We start from the raw sequence: 18,853 nt of genomic DNA on the forward strand, positions 1-18,853 counted from the left end.
ATAAATAGGTTTGTTTGTTTGTTTGTTTTAAATCTAAGCCTCATGAAATAGGTACATCAGTTGGACTCCTCTGCAGGTCCTGAATGATGATGCAAATGTTCTATTTCCTGTCAGTGCTGTTGGCTCTTACTCCCAAACAGGTAGGTATTTTAATTTACCGAATTCCAGCAAACTTTAAAACAGAATTTCTAACATGGGACAATAGTAAGAAATAATGGGATTCTAAGGACATAGGAGATATTGCACAACTGGGATGGGAGGTTCAATTAAAATTTATTCTAGATCTGAATCAGAGTTCTTCATTTGAGTAGATATTTATTTGAGGAGGATTTATCAATGTCAAAATAAACCAAGAGTTTTGTTGGGATTAAGCTTTGGTCTTGTATGGTATTTTATTGATGTTTAGGATGGTTGCATAACAAAAGTATCCTTATTTGTTTTCTAGATATCTCTAAGCTGGAAGAAGCTGCAAGTGTGTTTGAGAATTTGGATTCAAATTAACCTTGACAGATTGGAGAAAGTATCAAATATTGGATGCAGTTCAATAGAAGCTGTTATCTGTTTATATACAGGATGAAGAATGATTGGCTAGGAAATACTTCTTTGGAAAAGGATATGGGAATCATAGAATGGCTTGGGCTGGAAGGGATCTTCAGAGATGATCTAGTCCCACCCCTCTGTCATGGGCAAGATTATCTTTCACTAGACCAGGTTGCTCAAAGCTGACCAACCTGACCTTGAATTCGTCCAGGGATGGGGCATCCACAACTTCTCTGGGCAACCTGTTCCAGTGTCTCACCACCCTCATAGTAAAGAATTTCTTCTTTATATCCAATCTAAATCTACCCTCTTTCAGTTTAAAACCATCGCCCCTTGTCCTGTCACTGCAGGCCATGGTAAAAAGTCTGTCTCCATCTTTCTTATAAGCCCTCTATATATTGAAAGGCCACAACAAGGTCTCCCCAGAGCTTTCTGTTCTCCAGGCCGAACAACGCCAACTCTCTCAGCCTTTCTTCATAGGTGAGGTGTTCCATCCCTCTGATCATTTTTGTGGCCTTCCTCTGGACCCACTCTAACAGGTCCATGCCTGCCTTGTACTGTGGACCCCAAAGCTGTATGCAGTACTCAAGGTGGGGTCTCATGAAAGCAAAATAGAGGGGGAGAATCACTTCCCTCAACCTGCTTGCCATGCTTTATTTTACGCAGCCCAGGATAAGACTGGCTTTCTGGGCTGCAAGCACCAATTGCTGGCTCATATCTAATTTTTCATCTGCCCGTATCCTCAAGTAGTTTTCTGCAGGAGACACGCTATAGTGGGTCACAAGCTGATAGTGAATTAGCAGTGCCGTGCTTCTGCAGTAAAAGCATACTTCATACGGACATTCATAAAAGAAAGTGTCATTTGTAAATTTATGCTTAGTTGGCTTTGATGGGGCTTCAGCTGCAGTACTGTATGCAGTTTGGGGTACTGCACTTCAAGAATGATGTGGACTATTTGGAGAAGATCTTGAAGAAAGCAATGAAAATGGTCAAAGGTATGGAAAAGAAGACCTGGTGCTTTTCCTATGTCTGTATTGGTATCAAAAACAAACAAAAACTTCCACCACCTCCCAACCCCTTGTCCCCAGCCCCCCTCCTCCCCGAGTTAATATTTTGCTAGCTGTTTATAAAACATTGCTTTTATAAAAGTTTGGGTATGTATTCTCATTTCAGTGACCACTTAAAAACTTCTCAGTGGCATTCAAATAATGTTTTAATTGTAAAATATTTCATATTTTTTGCATATACATTATATGTGCCAAGAGTTTAAATGGACGGTTAATTGAAGGCTTGTGAAAATGTGTAATTCAGTTCTGTAAGTTCGGTGATAAAAATAATGTGAATCGTAAAATAATGCTGTACTGCCCTTTGCTGTATTTTAAGACATGTACCTCTTAAGAAATGCCAGTGGTTCAAAAAAGATAGAAAGTACATTTTCATTTTTTTTCTTGTGCTCCCACATTTTTCAATTTATGAAGAAATGGATTTAGAAAACTTTACATAGTTTGTGGCATAGTGTTCTCTTAAATTTTGTACAAAAACTGTTAGAAAAAGTCCATAGATTTATAAGTGTTAGCTGCCTGCAACAGATTGAAATCTGGAATACAAGTAAATGTTCCTGTTTATGGGGGTGGGAGGGCTCAGGTGGAATGGGAGCTTGCAGCTGAGCTGTGGGAGTGAGTAGCCAGGCAGATGTCACAAGACATCAGGAGCTAGAGCTAGGGGTTTGTAGCTGGAAATCAAAAGTCAGGAGATCAAGCCAAGACTTAGTGCTGGAGACAGATGACCAGAGAGGACAACAATAAGTCTAACAGGGGCTTACTTCTATTAAGGAGATACCAAAGACCCTTGTTTCATTTTGCTTTACCTCAGACTACTAGAGATGATCAACAACTGTCCCATTCAGATCCCTTCTGGCACAGTATACAGATATTTTTCAGTTCTTCTTCTGCCCTTCTTTGTGGTAAACCCTATGGTCCAGCATGCAAGCCAGAATGATATGGCATTGGGCTGGTGAAAGGAATCTTCATCAGTTATAGGAAACAGCAACACAGATTCTGCTGTCTGATTTCCTGATTTCAACTTTCCATGCTGTCACGGGGTCCTCCTGAAGAGCCCTGAACTGACAGAGTGTACAGGCAGTCTTCACTAAAAGGCCCATCATACAACCCAAATGTCAACCAGTTAGGGAGAGTGGTACACAAGGGTACAGTCACCCTCTCCCCAGCCATAATGACAATTGGATGAGATTGAAAGCTGCCTTAGGCAGTTGTTTGCTTGACTTCGGAAGTTATACTTTTGCTAGGTAAATTATATCAGAGGGAATGTGGGTTAGCTTTTTCTGAGGGCAGTGCAGCCCAGTAACGAGGCAGTAACGAGCCCAGTAATGAGGCAAGCTCACTATTATTATGACAACATTTTTGCTAAAACATGCTTAATGAGCTCTTGTAATATAGTTTAATCCAATATTTTTGTTTATAGGTCTTAATACAGATAAATAACAAGACATATATTGAAACAGATTACAGCATCATCTATTGTGTTGTATGTTAATATCAGTCCTTTCAGTTTTAGTCTGTTGCAGTGCTTCAGGGATGTGTCAGGGCATATCATATCTCCATGTACGTAGAGATGAGAAAGCCTGTGTCAAAATTCAGTTGCTTGGACCAAAAATGGAGTATGCATTTTAGGAACCAAGCTTCAGTAAACTCTACAGCTTAAAAAATAAACTTTCTCCTCCATTGTCATTCTGACATAACTCATAATTTCCATTGACTTTTTTTCTAGAATTCCTGCGTTTTAAATTCTGTGCTATTTTAGCTCATGATTTTAGTATTGTTTTATGGTAACTTTGTAACCCTTACATAGTGAGATGCAGAAAATATCAATAAAATGTGATTTTTGTTTCTTTCCACCTGAACTACTTTAATGACAGGCCCAGTGACGTGTATATTTTGATCCTGACAGTTGTGGATCTGTGGACAGATGCATATTATCCGTGCTTTTTAAAAAGTCTCATCTGTGTGATTCCTGATGTTTGGTAAATAGGCATAAAGAGCCAGAGAAAAGCCATGGTGCTCTGTTGAGAATGCATAAAGGACTAGTGTCTTTGCAAGGTTTCATGTACTGCGGACTAACCATGAATTCTTTTCCTACAAGTCACAAACAGATTTGTAATGAGTATCAGATCCCCTGGGGTTGTTAAACTCCTGGGGCTTGCAAAAATAACTTCAGTAAGAAGTCTCTTCATAGCTTTGCAACATTGTTATCAATGTAAAATGTACATCTAAATTATAATTTAGGAATTGTGCAATACTAATTTACAATCCCACTGGCATTCAGGGTGAATGTGGAGAAGCCAACCTTGGAGAAAGAATTTAAAGTGTTCGAAAGCTTTAGTAAAGATGAGTATTTCTAGTTAAAAATGTAGCTACCTTCCTTCTGGTTTTGTTTTTATTTTATTTCCTAAGTACTGTTAATTGAAGAAAGCTAATGCTTGTGCATTCTACTTTAGATAACTTGGAGAATGGAGAGGGGCCTGACCACGTTGTTCATGTGGTAGAACTGGTTCCAAGAAGATCTGCTCTTCCTTATGGGTATGTGTCAAATATGTTTTTCTTAAAAGAAAAAAATCATCCTGTAGCTGCCAACTTATTATTGGTACCTAATGCATAGCTACTCAGTACTGGAAAACAAACTATTCATCAGGGTACTTCTGCAAATGTTTGGAAAGACAAATGCAAAAGCCTGCAGTTCCTTTTTTGCATAGTTTCATATACTGAACTTTTCCTAATTATCTTGAAGAAGTCACGTAGTCATGTCAAATAACAGGCAGACTTAGCCTCCTGGTTTTGAAAGTAGGTTTTATGTTGGTTTTTATGTTGTTTTTTACTGTATTCTCCATGGCCTGTTGATTTGGATCTTTTTGTGTGTATTCTTAAATCAGATTCACAACAGATCCGTTAAAGGGTAATTAAACATAAGTTGATTGCATATGGGTGAACGTGATGACAATTCTAGTTTTTGGAATGTTTTTTTTCTTAAGTTTCGAATTTAGGATTTTGTTTTCATTTATTGATGAGATTGTACTTTTATGACTAGAGTGGAAGTCAGTCCTCCAGCTCAAGTGAACACTTTAAGCAATACATTGCCTTCAGCCACTGTGCCGGAATCCATGACAATTAGTAAGTACTTCCTTGATATATCTAGATTGATGGAATTAACTTTGAAAGTCCTATAACTCTTCATTTCTATTTTTATTTCAGTAAGATCTGTTTAGAGAGGCATACAGCACTTAATTTCTGGTGTGCTGGCCACATTAGAAATGACTGCTCCAAAATTATTTTCGAATTGGCAGATCCCAGGTTATGGCTCATTGCAACTGGTATGACATTAGCTTCTCTTTCCACAGAGAAGCTAATGTCATCCTTATACTGGATGTGGCTTGAGTAGTTAAATGAACAATAGTGATTTAATTTGATTAACATCTTTAAATCTCTGCAAGCTCTGAAAAAGCTAATGGTTGATTCTGATGTGATCTTACTTATTTTGCCTGCTTTCATTAATGCCTAGTCGGAAAAAAACCCAAACAAACACAGAACTCTTTCTATGTACACTCAGTCTGTGGTTTTGATATGGAAATCTGCTCCAAACATAAATATGGGCTTTCACAAGCAAAAACTTTAGTTAAGATTGAGGTGGATGACAGTCATATTTTCAGTGGTGTTAAGAGTTGAGCTGGAGAGAATAAAATAGCGTTTGCTGTAGAAAGAGATTCGTAGAAGTACAGGCAGTTTGTTCACCCCATCTTTAATCTTTTTTTCTTCACATAAACTTGTAGAACAAAGAATTAGTTCTTAAACTGACTAGCTGTCTAAACATGTGAGCCAGTATGGTTTTATTTTCCTCACTGTACAGAAAGTTTTGTAACTGAACTGATGGATATGGCTTTGTTCCTAAAGGTCTGGGGTGTGTATTTGTTTCTTTTTATAAATTTAAATATGTACAAATTTTAAGTTATGACATTGGGGAAGTTAGAAGTGATGCAGCCAAGATTCTTTTCTGAAATTGATTTATGAAATCATCAAAATGAATGAACACTCGGGATATTCTAATCTCATGTTCTAATGCCATGTTCAAACGATATCTGTGTCAACATATGTTAAAGGAGGTAGACCATGCATTTTTGCTGGGTACTGTTTCAGGCTCTGGCATGGGTCTGCTGACTGAGCTTTACAAAGCTGAAAAATCCTTTCTTACAAAGTACTTTCTGAGGTGGGAAACTGGTTTGAGACTTTTAAGTGACATAATCGAAGATGTAGATGGAGTTACTGTGATACTTTGGTCACTGGATATTCTCTGCTCGTTATTACAACAATACACTTTTGTTCTTACATTTTCATTTTATTTTTCAGTAATAGAATTTTAATGGGAAACTTTCTGATTTTATTGCACTCTATTGATTTTATTGTTTCATACGTGTATTAGGTACCAGCAGGGGCCGCAATTGGTCTCCTTCAGTTGCTCAGTTAGTTCCTATGTATAGTTAAGACAGCTACAAAATAGAAGGCAAATCTTGAGATTTTCAATTCTTGATACTTAGCAATTTGTAAATGAAATGAACCACAGGATCAACAGAAGCATACACGCTATCATTAGTTTCCCATTTCAGAGAAGGTTTTGGTGGAAGGAAGCAGGGAAGCATGTCAAAACAATCTATAAAGCCAGTAGAACACTTAGTAAATAATCTAATTATCATTATAATAAAAATTCAGCTGACTATACATATAAGTTAATACCTTTGTAATAGCTGATCCCAGATACATTCAATAAAAATGCTTTTTTCAAGTTCATTTTTATTGGTCATAGATTCTCTGTACAGGAAGAATTCAGTGCTACGACAAAGCCAGACACTGAAGCTCTTTTTCTCTATTGCAATTAGCCGAAGAATTATTAAATGGTGAGGCTTATAGCTTGGTTGCATAGCAACTAATTCTAATATATCAGACAAGAAAAATGGAATGCAATAGTGCAGTGAGAAAAGCTGTGAGGTCTCCAGTGACTGGATTTTTGTGCCTCTTCTGAAGACAAAGCCTCAAATGATATTTTTTTTTTTTTAATCTGTTCTTTTCCTGCTTCCTTTCCAATTTACTATTATAGCACTAACCTTTTCTTGGTTCTTTTGATATGCAGGCTAGAAAATTATGTTTTGAGAAGCTGTAATTTAAAATTTCTGCCATTTTGAATGATTTTCCTGAATTTATGTCCCATGCATTTGTAAGGTATAGGTTAATTTAGCAGCAGATGCACCTCAAAAAAGTACTAATACCACTCAAGAGAAATCCTAATCCATAGAGCTAGAGTTTCGCTGTGTCTGCTAGACATAATTTGAAAACTTGCCCTACTTTACAGATCGTTATGTCTTATAACCAATTTTATAAAGAATTAAGTTTGTCAGAAGTTTTATATTTTTGCACCTATTCCATTATGTCATTTTCCAGTTTTTAAAAAATCGTATTTACCTTGTCATGTTTAAATCACAAACAACTTTCTGTCTGCTCCAATTATTGTCATTGGAAGATTACATTTTCAGCATTGTTTTACACCAGGAAAATCTGTCCTACCAGCGCAAGTCTCCCCATTTTGTTTTTGCAGTGGAAAAAAAGGAAGTTTTAAAACTTTCATTTTAAAAGGATGCTACTTGTGTCCTTCTTTACAAGGTTCTTTGATTATAGTGCTATTTTTAGTAAATAATTGGGAACTTACTTTTTCCACTATAATTTTCCTCAGTTTTTAAAGTTGGGCTTAACCACAAAGGTTAGCAAAGGTTGTAGCATTGTACATTATTACATATTTTTTCATATATTCTTGAGAAAGCCCCTAGTTTTTCATGATCACTGAAGAACTTTACTGAATAATCAAACCTACCTATTATATTTTTATCCTGGCTGTGTAAGTAAATAAGGTGTATGTTTTTGTACTTTTTCTGTCCTCTAAATAGCGTCTGACCTGTTCTGTGACTTGGTTGCCACTGGTCACTGACAGGTACTAAATTCTTGTGACTTCTTTAAAAGCATAGCTGTGGAAAGAAGATGTATAAATTTCATCACTGAGAAAAAAGCTGCAGTTCATCTTACAGACTGTATTGTCTAATTTGTTACCCACTAAAATTTACCCTATTAATAGCGACATGACAGGATAATATTTACAAGATTTTGGAGCACTAAATAAAGCCTTAATAGCCAATGTTCATGCAGGCAGCTTAGGGGCATGTCTTTAAAGGTCAGACTTCTGATTTAAGATGTAACTAGTCTGCTGGAAGCTTTATTTGTCTCTGAAAATATGTGTAAATTTGCATTCAGGAAAATAAAAAAATCACTCCTGTAGACTGCTCCCAGCCCACCCTGATATTCTATCTGCAGGATTGCAGAGGAGTGCTGCATGACCCTGTGTACACTGAGAGATGATTTCACTTACAGCTCATTTTTCATAACAGGTGATTGCAAATCATACTTATCCAATCTTTGGCTAAACAGCAAAAAAGTTGTGAAACTTATGACTTTTCTGGAGGTTGCTGGGAAATTGACAGGTGTTTCTTAAAGCATGGCACTTTTTTGTAGATTTCATGCTCTGAATGTGACCTTATAAAAACTTTATAGAATCTAGATTTTGCATGTAGTATGCCACTGAATTAAAAAATGTTTTAGAGCAAATATTTGCTTTATTAGTAATTAGGCACTACAGAGTAATTTCAACAAAAAAAGGATAATGTTTGGTGTTTTAAAAAGTAAGGTTTAATATGAAAAGTTTAATTAGCACATTCCTTGATTTTTTTTTTTTGTTATCTTTTTTTACTGATAAAGAAAGACCTCATTTGGAATTATTGGTTTGCACATGGGAATCCTTTTTTTAAGAAGTTGATGCAAAAATATCTCTTAAGGTTACATAATTTTAAAGACTTAACTAGTTATCTTATTATATCTGTCTTCATGAAACTCTGGTTATCACTTGAATTTTAGATATGTTGGTGCTGAATGCTGATCCTTAATAACAGTGGTGTATCTCTTTCCATTAATGTTACTTTACAGAATGTAAATGACATATCAAGTACAAAGCAGTTCAGAAGTAGGACATAAACTCTAACATCAAACAGTTTTCTGAAGTGGGTATACTTGGCCATCCTCCCACTGTTTTATTTAAAAAAAAAAAAAAAAAAAAAAAAAAAAGAGGGGGAGAAAGATTGAGGTTGTGAAGTCCAGAAGTCAGAAAATGCCAGATTTATCGTTGCTGCTACAGCCCTGATTTTTTTTTTTTTTTATTTATTCCTTTTTCTAACCCACACAATGAATGAGACATAAGTCTGCTGAAAAAATTAGGTTATGATCATACACTGATCTCAGAGGCAAGCATAACACACAGACAAAGGCTTATGAAATGAGGATGTTCTGGCAGATTTGAAGTGAACCTGCCACAGTGTATGATACTGGATTTACTTTGCATTCAGCTGACTGTTCTGACATGCTGCTAAAATTTTTTCGAGGAGCATAAATGAGAGTAAGAAATTATGATTTTTGAAAGTTTTGAAGGTTATGCCTGAATTAAATAGGATGGTGTCCTTTTAGTTCTATTCAGTTACTTGCATCAAAAGATCATTAAATTAAAGTTTCTGATTTTTTTTTTTCTTGGTAACTTTTTATTTATTTAATTACACTAATGAATGTTTGACTCCTTTATATTCACTGTGGATGGGGAGGTTAAAGAAGTGTTGATAATAAGCTATATAGTTCTTGTGTTTGTTTTGAGTAATTGATAGAAAATATGACTCCTCAATACCCATCACTTCAAGAAGAAATAGCATACGTATAGCAATGAAGCAATATTGCTGCTAGGGTAAGCACAGGCTGTACAAGCCTTCTTGGAACCCTGGGCTCTTAGCCCAGACTCGTTGTTTGTGTTGATGCTTTCTTCCACATCTTCACTGCTATCCATTGTTGAACTAAATTAGCAAGAAATACTGAGTATCAAGTGTGTTTGCTTTTGTGGTCCTAAATTAAGCATTGATTTTTGTCCTATATGTGATAACAAAATTTGGAGTTTCTGCTTTGCTGTGTCTCTACAGTATTGTCAATTCCAGAACTCTCAGAAAAATGAGGCAAATGGAAATAAAAAGCATTTTAACATCTTTTATTTCAAGAGGAATTTTTCTTCTCCTTTTATGCAAACCATGGTCTTTAACAGAATCTTACTTTCATGGTCTGCTTATTTATGTCTGTGTTGCAGAGGGGAGTGAGAGAAGATGGGATTTCAACTCTCTACTCATGTAGAAGATTCTGGGTGGAATGAGGGAAAGCAGATTAAGTTATTAGGCAAGTTAAGGTTGCAATTTGAATAGGATGGTAAAACTGGAAAAATTGAGACAATTTATAATAGCTTCACTGTTTAAATGTTAATAAATCAGTACACATTTAAACAGACTGAGTACGCATACAGGCAATTATTGTAGAGTAGTCACCCCAGCATAAGTGCAGAGCCACCGCTACAATAACTTGTCTGAGTAGTGACAGCTTTAATTTATTCAGAGTCAGAGAAATAATAGCAACTAACTCAGATTGTGCATTATCATACTTTAATGACACTCTTGAAATATTTAAAATGCCATTGTCTTGGTGCTTTCTTGAGGAGGATTCTGAATTCAACTTTAAAGATCTTTATTTTGTTATAGTGTTACTGTACTGAAAGCTTATTATGGATGTTTTTTACTTGTGTTGTACACTTGTACAAGGCTTGAACACTTATTGGATTATTCTATTTTCCTCATCCTTAGAACAATTTTTTATTTCACAGATAGGCTGATGGATTGTGGTCCATTTCCACAACACTACATATTATTTTTTTCCGGACTGTTACAACCCACCAATTTTCCACTGCCAAAACCCCCCACCAACAAACCACAAAATAACCAAATAAAAAAACCTCAAAACCCCCAACCTTTCCAATCTGCCCTCAAAGTGGCAGTGTCTCATGATGACCAAAAGAATGTTAATAGTGTGTTGAGTTTCATGATCCTCAAGTTTGATATTTTATAGCTAAATATAATACTTAAATCTCAGAATATAGGGTTTGGTGGTCCCCCCCCCCCGAATAAATGCTAGTCAATAGAAGCTATTATAGACCATCTTTTGAAAAATAGTCATGAAAATAATGGAGCACAGCATATTTTGTCATATATAATCTTTCCATTCTAAGTTTTTTTACAGTTGCTATGTAAATCGCAGTGGTTACCTGGTCACATCAATGCAATAGGAACGTTACTTTTGCCAAAAAGGGTATTCCACCTTTTATTCCTCATCCTTATTGACTAAAAAGATATTCTGTTCTGCTGTGACTGCTTTCTGCTATATGCCTTGTGCCAGCAACAGTATTAAACTCAGCAGTAAGATCACCTGGCAACTAGTTGTCTGAAAAGTAGCCCAGCAGAAAAAAACCCGACAATTTTGAGCTGGATCAGTTCCTGCTAGGACACTGCGTGTGTATAAACACCAGTGCCAGAACAAGGGAGGTGGTAGCAATGATGGGTAAGGCAAGCTGGGATGTCCTTTTTGCTGAAAGCACAGCCTTAGGAAGACTGATTAAAATAGCCATGTAATCACAGCTTTGGTTTTGAATGTGAGCAATATTATTGAGGGAGAAAGCAGAAGTCTCCAGGTTTGTTGTGTTGTGTTGTTTTGTTTTGTTTTTTGTTGTTTTTGTTTTTGTTTTTTTGTGGTTTTTTTTTGTTTGTTTGTTTGTTTTTTCTTAATGTGTGTTAGTATTTAATACCCACAAATTTAACTTTTGGCTTTTCTACAAGATTTAGATTTTTTATTTTTTGACAGCTGTATAGAGAACTCATAAAGATGCTAAGTTACTGTAGAAAAATAATTATTCTTTCTGTGCTGAATTAATGGAGTGCAAAATCCCTCTAATGACCTACTGAAATGTTTCTTGCTAATGTCAACTAGTTCTCAAGCTGTAATGTGGGATGGGTAGGAAAATAATTGTCTACTTTCTCCATGGCCAAAGAAGCAGAAATGTTTTGGAAAAATTCTAGCATGAAGAATTTGGATTGGCTGATTTGAAGTGATATGAGAACCCTGCCAAATCCTGCAAGTGGGGATTTACCAGCAGATTACCAATGCCAGACTGGAATTGTAGTGTCCGCACTGACTGATACATTTGATTGACATAGTAAAAACTTTCACATTTTGTCCACTACTAGAGTTTGGCAGACTTAATCTGGTCCACAGGACAATGTTAAGTTTTATTTTCAACTGGCAAAAATTTCTGTAACTATACCAAATATTACGCAAGACATGGGTAAATCAGTGAACTGAGTGTAAAGGGGAAAAAAGTTGTCCAATGGCTTTGCTTACTTGAAGAAATTAATACCAGTTCTTTTAATATGTGTCCAGTAAAAGCACAAAAAATTTGCTGACATCTGCTTTGAATATTTGCAGAACAGAATTGGCTGATTTATTATATATAAACATAGGAGCATTTCATTTAACTGTTGGGAGGGATGTTTTAATATAATTATGCCCCTGCAGAAGCTCTCATAAAATTATTGATTAACATATGTGAAATTGTTAATGAAATTAAAAAAAAAAAATCTAGGTTAGGACACGTATCCATCCTGATGTTTGCTAGAAGCCATTCAAATCTTTGAAGACCTGTTGTATTTCATGTATTCATGCAAGATCTGGAAGTCAGAATCTGTTTTAGTTTAGATGATTAAGTCCAAATATTTTTCTGTAACTTTATAGTAAATAGTAATAGTACAGCTGTACAGTTATATGGCAAAACCTTTATAGTAGCAGAAGGACTCTAGGTGAGTCAGCACTTTGAGCTGACACTTTTCTGTATGGTATTTGGCTACTCTGCTATCACTGTTAAACCTAACCCTAAAGAAGTCTTCAAAAATTCTAAAATTCTGTCATTTTTTTTTAATTATTCTTGATGTAATGACAGAAAGTATTTTTTAAGGTATTTATAGGAAATAAAAAAGTTTTTATAGGAAATTACAAGATTCAGAAATCCCATCATCTTTAAGACAGTCTTTAAGACTGAGCCTGAGAAGAAATGCCATGAAGAAGCAATGACATTATCTCTACTCTGGTCTCACTGTAATAGTTATATTTCCTGTGTCAGAATTTATAGCAAGGAAAACAAGCAATTTAAAGAAGTTAAACAAGTAACAGTGTATCTCATTAATACGCATGTAGTGAAAAGGTGCATTGTCGCGTACGTCTGCGATTAAAACAAAACAGCTGCAGCCACAGGTAAACTTGTAAACATTTGTATTAAAACCAGATGCAGACTAATTCGATTTGATCAATACTTCTGATTCTGTGTTAATAATACCTTTTTTGAAAGATTGCTCAAATTAATGGTGAGATTAAGAGCATTTTTATGTGTTTTGCTGAATGGCAAATGATGTTGGCATCATCTTAAGCATGTTGCTGAATTGGTGCCACTAGGTACATGACTTTTAGATCTGAAATAGGGAAAAATACACAAAGAAATTAATCTTTTTTGTCCCTTCTCTTTAGATGAACATTGTCAAGCTATTGTGGCCATGATGAATAGAAAGGATGAATTGGCAGAACAGAATAGGTAGTTTTCTTTTTCTAGTCAAGAGGCACAATAATTTTAAAAAAATCTGTTCTCTAATACAAGCTGTCCTTTGTGTAAAGCTATGCATAATCTTTATGTAATGTTTTTGATGTATATATTATTTTTCTGTGAAAGGTAAGCTTAATACTTCAATATTCAACTGTTGATACTGAAGAGTAATCTTCACAGGTCAACTTTTTCCTTTGAATTCTAATCACATATAACTCTCTGTATCTTGGGAGCTTTTGCCAGTTGTAGTTTTTTCAAAACCAAAACTTATAGCCAAAAGATTCTTAAGATCACTTAAGACAGCTTTCCAAATGAGTAAAAGTCTGTCCTTTTACAAATATTCAGAAAATTTCCTTTTTTCCCCTTCCGGTGCAGAAGTGATGTAGGATGGATAACAATGTTACACTGAAAGTGGCTGTCATTTGTGGGTGTCTTTATGTTCACTTGGGGCAAAATGATAATGTAAATGTAAAAATGATAAGTCACTTATTTAAAATTCTGTCAAACCTACTTTGTATTTATTTAGTCTATTGGAACACATCATTAGATGAATGAAAATACAAATATATTTAAGACATACTGTTGTTGTGCTGTAGTAGGGCTATTTTGGTAATTTACATTTTTCTATCGCTATTTTAATTTTTGTTTTGGTTTGGTTTTTTTAATGTCAAGACTACCAACTGATCACATTTTTCTGCCTCTTATCCTCCCCACTCCCATAATCGCAAGTTATTACCCCATTCAGCTTTGTGTTTTTTGGCAGGACCAGGATGCTTTGAGTTTTACCATTATGCATCATGCTGACCTTTGCTATCTCATCAGAGGTTTTACACAAAGGTCTATGGCAGTACTCTCAGTAGAGACAAGACCCCTACCTGTCTCCTGCTCTTACTAGTAAATATGTTGCTTACAGATTATTCCTGAGATGTATGGACTTGCACTGAAGAACCGAAACCAGATTATAAGATGTTTTCTATAATAAATTCTTTCTGCATGGTGGTACAGTAGATACCATAACAGATTGTGCTTCGGGCACGTTGATGAGATTGTAATATAAATTAACTGTAAGCACTTACAACTGTTTTGATTGGGTCCTTTTTCCTTGTAGCTTTTCATATCTTTGTATAACCAAATCAGGTGAATTTATTACATTGAATAATGAAATTTTAGGATGAGAGGGATCTGGACAGGCTGGATTGATGGACTGAGGCCAACTACATGAGGTTCAACAAGGCTAAGTGCCGGGTCCTGCACTTTGGTCACAACAACCCCATGCAACGCTACAGGCTTGGGGAAGAGTGGCTGGAGAGCTTCCCAGTGGAAAAGGACCTAGGGGTGCTGGTCGACAGCCAGCTGAATATGAGCCAGCAATGTGGCCAGGTGGCCAAGAAGGCCAACAGCATCCTGGCTTGTATCAGGAATAGTGTGGCCAGCAGGACCAGGGAAGTGATCATCCCCCTGTACTTGGCACTGGTGAGGCTGCACCTCGAGTACTGTGTTCAGTTTTGGGCCCCTCAATACAAGAAGGACATTGAGGTGCTGGAGAGTGTCCAAAGAAGGGCAACGAAGCTGGTGAAGGGTCTAGAGCACAAGTCTTATGAGGAGAGGCTGAGGGAGCTGGGGTTGTTTAGTCTGGAGAAGAGGAGGCTGAGGGGAGCCTTATCGCTCTCTACAACTACCTGAAAGGAGGCTGTAGCAAGGGGGGAGTTGGTCTCTTCTCCCAAGTAACAAGCGATAGGACAAGAGGAAATGGGCTCAGGCTGCACCAGGGAAGGTTTAGGCTGGATATTAGGAAAAACTTCTTCACTGAAAGGGTAGTCAGGCACCGGAACCCGCTGCCCAGGGAAGCAGTTGAGTTCCCAGCCGTGGAGATATTTAAAAAGATGTGTAGATGTGGTGCTTAGCAACATGGTGGACTTGGCAGTGCTGGGTTAACGGTTGGACTCGATGATCTTAAAGGTCTTTTCCAACTTAAATGATTCTATGATTCTATGTATCATTCAGGCAACCTACTCTGTGATTTGTAGAGTATACTCTAATTACTAGGTAGTGTTTGCAGTGTTCTAACAAAGGCTGCTGTCTTCTTCCAGATCTCTGAGAAATCTGCTTGATGGAGAGATGGAGAATTCTGCAGCGCTAATGCAGCAAGCGGACAACTGGAGAAGGAAAGTAGCAGAACGGGAAGAGCGACATGCCACGGAAGTCCAAGCCTCGGCAAGGTAAGAAGCATTAAAAGTGTTATGAAAAGTAACAGCAGTGGAACACAGGAATAAAAAATCCTGCATGCATGAAAAATATAATTTCCAAGTAGTTTAGTTGTCAGAAGAACATAAGTGATTTTGGACTAAAAATCCCATGGTCTTTAGTTGAATTTAAGCTGAAAAAAACCTTTGGAAGATTTTCTGACAAATTTAGTGGGTTTGTGGTTTTTGTTTTGTTAAGTGTTAACAGTGAGAGTTTAAAATATTAGTAAAATCACTGTTAACAGCTCCAGAGGAAAGAATATTAGTGAGCTGAACTTATGACAACATCAAGTTTAATTTTAAAATGTAATTAGACTATATTAAGAAATATAAGCCATAAAAATAGCAGCAGTTACATAATGAGACTAGATACAAAGGAATACATGTATGTGTAAGGTAAATGTAAGAAGACTTTTTTCATATATCTACTTTGTCCAGTTCTAATCCCTCTCCCTTTTTTTCTTTTTTAATTCATTTTTATTTTACTTGATATTTGGGACATTCTTGGTATAGCTGTCTGCCCAATCTGGAACAAACCACAATATCAAGGTCCTGGTTTTTTTTTTTTTTTTTTTTTTTTTTTTTTTTTGTGTGTGTGTTTTTTTTTTGTTGTTGTTGTTGTTTTTTGTTTTTTTTACTTCTATTGGATATATGATATTCTTAATGTTGCTAATGTATCTAGCACTGTCTGCAAACAGTATTTTCCAAACCTCAAATCTGATACAGCTTTTAAATATAAAGGGGTGGGGAGGGGAACAGAAACACTATGTCAATGTTTATTGTGAACAGATTGATGTTGCTGTCCTAGAATAATAAAATGCTCATTCTAATAGTGGGAATGACTGCTTTGGTGCATGTGTAAAACAGATTTTTTTCAAAAATACACAAGGTAGATTGTTGAGATTCTCAGATCTGGAGCCAGTGAGGACTTGTTTTGGAGACTATTTCATTTTAATATTACTCTACAGTATTTCCTCTGGTGGATGCCCTATATAGTTCCACACTGAGATTAGTGTGGGGACCCCTCTCCTCCCAGGAAGTTCTTACTTCAGTCAGTAGAAATTGTGCTGAGTGGTCCTAGTGTCAGTTAAATTGAGCAGGAATATTTGTGTCTTTATTTATTACTTTCTTAAATAGAATATGTCAGTGTCAGCTGCTGCTGACACAGATACCCTTCCGTATGTACCATCATGTATGTAATCAGTAAAGAATGGATTATCCATCCTCTTCAGCGACATTTCCATCCGATCTATTTTCCTTCTATCTGATTATTTAAGCATGACTTTCTTTTCCTTGGGCTGATAGGTTTTTTTTTGTCCTGTTGTCAGGTTTTCATGGCTCACCACTTTATCAACCACTGTATCATAAGCAACAGTTGTTGCCAAACAGTATCAACAGTACCAATTTCTGAAGTGGTGCAACTGCTTCCCCCTAGCTCAAGGAAGGTCAGCTGGAAGAGGTTGCTCAGGACCATTTCCAGTCAGGTTTTGAATACCTCCACAGCTGGAGACTCCACAACCCCTCTGGGCAATGTTGTTGGCAGTGACCCATCGGCAATGCTCTTCCTAATGCGGTGCAAGATGCTGTTGGCTTTCTTTGCCACGAAGGGTGCATTGCTGGCTCGTGGTCAGCTTGTTGTCCACCAGGACTCTGAGATCCTTCTCCGTAGAGCTGCTTTGCAGCCCCCAGCATGTATGGATGCCTAGGGCTATTCCTCCCCAGATGCAGGACTTTGCATTTCCCCTTGTTGAACTTCAAGGCATTCACCTGAATCCAATTCTCCAGCCTGTCCAGGTCCCTCTGAATGACAGCACAACCATCCAGTGTATCAGCTGCTCCCCGGTTTGGTATTGTCTGTGAACTTGCTGAGGGTGCACTCTGTCCCAGCATCCAGGTCATTAATGAAGGTGTTAAACAACATTGGCCCTGGTAGTGACTTGCCTCCAGCTTGACTTTGTGCCACAGCGATGCTGAAAGAAAAGAATTTTAACCCTCCCCTTGTCTAAATGTGATTTAGCTTAAGAAAGACTTTTGAAGGTAAATACTGCTGTAATAGTGTGATTTCCTTCTTTCTTACCATTCTAAATAAGCTCTAGAGTAATCTATGATGCCTAAGATCTTGGGGATGATTCACATGTATAGTAAACAATAAACCTATCCCAAATGTTAAATAAGGTTAGTAATCTGTGCCTTATCACAGAGAAGTGTGTGTTTTCTGCATGCGCAGGCAGCATGCTCAGTGTCAATCGTGAAGTACCACAGCTGGGATTCCTATAAGCTTTTTATTGCATAGCATAACTAGTACCTGAAAACGATAAATATTTAAAAAAAAAAAGTATTTAGAACGTTACTAATTTTACTAATTCTGCTTCTGATGACACATCAAACCAAACTACTCAGTTTGAGGGAGGGAGAGATACGCATAAGTGAGTTTGACATTCACGTGATGTAGGGCAATTGAGACAATGCAACTGCTTCATCATTTAATATTCACATTTCAGGTTCTAGGAATTGTATATTCATATTTCTTTGACTCACTTCCCCCACAGTTTTAGAATTTGCAGTGACATGTGGGTGAATCAGATATTTGTCATGCACGTACCTTTTTAAAGAATAGATAAAGAGCTTTTATAACAAGATCTAAAGAGATGCTCACTTAGACTAACTTGTTAGTTTTAAACAAGTTTGTTTAATTTCTCTTATTGCTACGGAGACTGGGTATGTTGTGTTGATTGTTCTTCTGAAAGTCGGTTTACCTTATCACGTGATAAACACAGTGCTAGGAGCTGCCTAGGTACAGTAAATTCTTGTGTCAGCAGTTATTTTGGACTTTGGATGCATTTCTTTAATGATTCATTGCAACTCATTTTCCAGCACATAAGAAACTTTGCATATAGTTATTTTGGAATATAGGTTTTTCTTCTACATTTTTTTCATTTTGTTCATTCACTTTGTACGCTACAGGTGATGCTGCTGCAATAGTAAGAGTAGTAAAATTATTTTAATAAATTATATTTTTAAACCAGGAATTTTGGCAAGCTGAATAATTTGAAGAATTTGAAATAACAAAAATTTTGGAAATACTTCGTAAGTGCTGCATAATGAGTGAGAGGAAATTAAGTTCCAGATATTTTGTAAGAGTGAAATTTCACTGTTCACCTTGAAAACAATTGATCACATGACTGGAGTAGAAAAATTTCCTCAATTGTAATATTCTGAACATCTTAAGGCAAGGAAAATCATTCAGTAACAATCTGACTATTATAATTTGATGAACGAATATGCTTCAGATTATGAGAGCTGATATTTATGTGTGTCCCCAAAGCTCTTGTGAAGAATTTGACATAAATATCTTCCTGAAGGGTTTGAGAACACAAATTTCAGTGACACATCAGTCAGTGTTGAAATGA

The 18,853-nt window shown here is 36.5% G+C and overlaps 1 pseudogene across 1 annotated transcript in view; it reads left to right on the top strand.

Annotated features, from left to right (window-relative positions):
- LOC309591649 (sorting nexin-29-like) overlaps positions 1-18,853 on the top strand; it is a 129,986-nt pseudogene that overhangs the window by 16,746 nt on the left and 94,387 nt on the right. The window contains exons 7-11 of the transcript in view: positions 52-140; positions 4,055-4,136; positions 4,642-4,724; positions 13,128-13,191; positions 15,291-15,419. The product of the transcript in view is annotated as a sorting nexin-29-like (transcript). The remainder of the gene's footprint in view (positions 1-51; positions 141-4,054; positions 4,137-4,641; positions 4,725-13,127; positions 13,192-15,290; positions 15,420-18,853) is intronic.

The sequence above is a fragment of the Platalea leucorodia genome (assembly GCF_965183815.1).
Source record: "Platalea leucorodia genome assembly, chromosome: 5".
Classification (NCBI taxonomy): Eukaryota; Metazoa; Chordata; class Aves; order Pelecaniformes; family Threskiornithidae; genus Platalea; species Platalea leucorodia.